Raw genomic sequence first — 2,451 nt, forward strand, 5'->3', positions numbered from 1 at the left:
AGGCACAAGGCTGCACACCACCAATACGATCGAATCGAATCGACAAGCAGAAAAATAAGCTTCTCCAATATGGGCCTCCTGTCGTCGATCCTGCAATGGTGCCTACTAATGCCCAAGTTCCTCGTCCTCATCGTGGCCAACCTTCCTGACCCCGCCAATTGTGCCCGGTGCCGCGCTCTCTACCATCCATGGCACTCTACCGTGTGCCACCATCGCCACCAAGCGCGCCCGCTGCCGTGGATCGCCCTACGGGACAGCTTCGTTGTCACCTCCTACAATGGCCACATGCACCGACTCCCCGAGAACGCCATGACTGCTGGCTCCACCAATGACTGGTTGGCCCTCGGCCTTGGCCAGAAGCACACCAACGAGGAGCAAGCAGAGTACTACGTTGTCCGCAACTATGTCCTGCACAATCCTTTTTCATACAGGTCTCTGCCGCTACCCGAGCTTGATGTCGTTGTCCAGGAGAGGTCTCTCGTCCGCAAGTTCCTCATGCGCTCGACGGTTGACGATTTCATTGCTGTCATCACCAACAACAGGAAGCATCCGCTCATTGTATTCCAGCGAGGAAAAGGTGTGTGGACGCCAGGGCCATGGGCAACACAATATACCTACCTCATTGACATCGCGTTTCATGGTGATAAATTGTATGCCATCACCACAGCTGAGGACCTCATCCCCATTGATCTTGCATTCGATGGAGAAGGAAGGCCTATGGTTGCAGTGGGACCACGTGTCATCAAGAAATCAATCAACTATGATTATTATGAATCATTGACTACTTCTGATGAGGAAGACGATGAGAATGAAGAGGATGGAGAGGAAGAAGACAACGCCGGTGAAAAGAAGGAAGATGAAGAAGATAATGATTTGACCTATATCAATTGCTCAGCTGAGTTTGCGCTAGACGTCAAACCTGATAATATCACCATAATTAGCAGGCATCTCATCGAGTCGCATGGGAAGCTACTCATGGTAAGGCATAGCCGTCAGCTCCATCCTCAAACTTTGTGGGTCACTCTCAAGGTGGATGTTCTTGAAGCAGACTTTAGCACACACGAGTGGGTGCCACTGACCGGAGGGCTACTCATCGATCGAGCACTCTTCGTTAGCATGGCCTTCTCCAAGTCTGTCCCGGCACCTTGTGGACAGGTGGAGGAAGATGCAATTTATTTTATGGACACGAGCGAGGTGTTCAACATGAAATCCGGTACTTCTATGCCGTCAAAGTTCTATAATGGGGTAACATGGCTCTTCCCTCCGGAGTACCAGCTTTGATATGCAAAAAAAGGCTGTGTTGCAATCTTGCGATATATCTAGATTAGATATAGTATAAACAAGATGTTTCCATCTATATTATCTCTCATGACAAAAAACAATACTTGTTTTTAGGTATACCCAATCTTTATTATTAATTGTTGGTCAGATTATATGGGCTTGGACTGCTCAGCACCCATGGCATCTCTTATCTGCTTGCTCGTCTCACCGATAGTATAGTGGCTGATACGTGGATTCCTTTTGCCTTGGGGATTGAAGATTTTAGCTTTAACCTTGATTCATATATCTGTATTATGTCTTCATTCTACATGTAGTTTAGTCCAGGGTATTGTTTATCCGATGAGGTTTTGGCTGTACGCGTGAAGGAGGCGAGATGCTTGGTTGCCGTATGATTGGGCGAGATACCGAACTACCAATAATGTCTGTGTGATGCAACAACACCTTGAGATAGCGATGGTGTTGTGAGATACATATCTGTATACGAAAACACACTAATCCATGAAATAAACTCACTGAATCATTGGTCATCTTATTAGGTGGTTTTGTGACATATAAATAATCAAAACAAATTAGGGTATTATGGGGTTGTACTTTGAAGCATAGATCCTCCCGTGGATTAGTAGCTATGGGCTCTTTGGGTACTCCCTGGTAACCTGGACGACAGCTTCCCCGTTCCGGACAAGGCCCTTTCGCAGTCTCGTCTATATGGGCTAAGATGTCAAGAGTGTGGCGAAGATAAACCCGCTCTACACTTATTGGATGTGAACAAATCGACAGATCTTGCCCTATCTGATTAACTTTCTCTCCCAGAGGAAGTTCTGATCCAGGTGATTCACCTGGAGACGTCCGAAAATGTGTGGAGCGCCACCACCAGCGTGTTTGCGTCTCACAGTCGCTCTCGCCCCAACAACATCCACACACATCTTCAAATGGATGAGCTCGCCGCCGTCGGAAAGCCCCCCACCGAGCACAAACTTGTAAGGAATAAGCATGACACCGTGTACGTCTCGAGTACGTGTCCGTGTAGTGCTAGAACTCCTAACCGAGTAGGACTGCTAGTTAGCCAGCTGAGCTAGTATATATACTCAAGATATCCTCTGTAATCTGTACAACGAAAAAGAAATACAAAGAAAAAGCCCAGGAGCGACACGCTCCTGTAGCTATCACCAA

Source organism: Triticum aestivum, chromosome 3B (assembly GCF_018294505.1).
Source record: "Triticum aestivum cultivar Chinese Spring chromosome 3B, IWGSC CS RefSeq v2.1, whole genome shotgun sequence".
NCBI lineage: Eukaryota > Viridiplantae > Streptophyta > Magnoliopsida > Poales > Poaceae > Triticum > Triticum aestivum.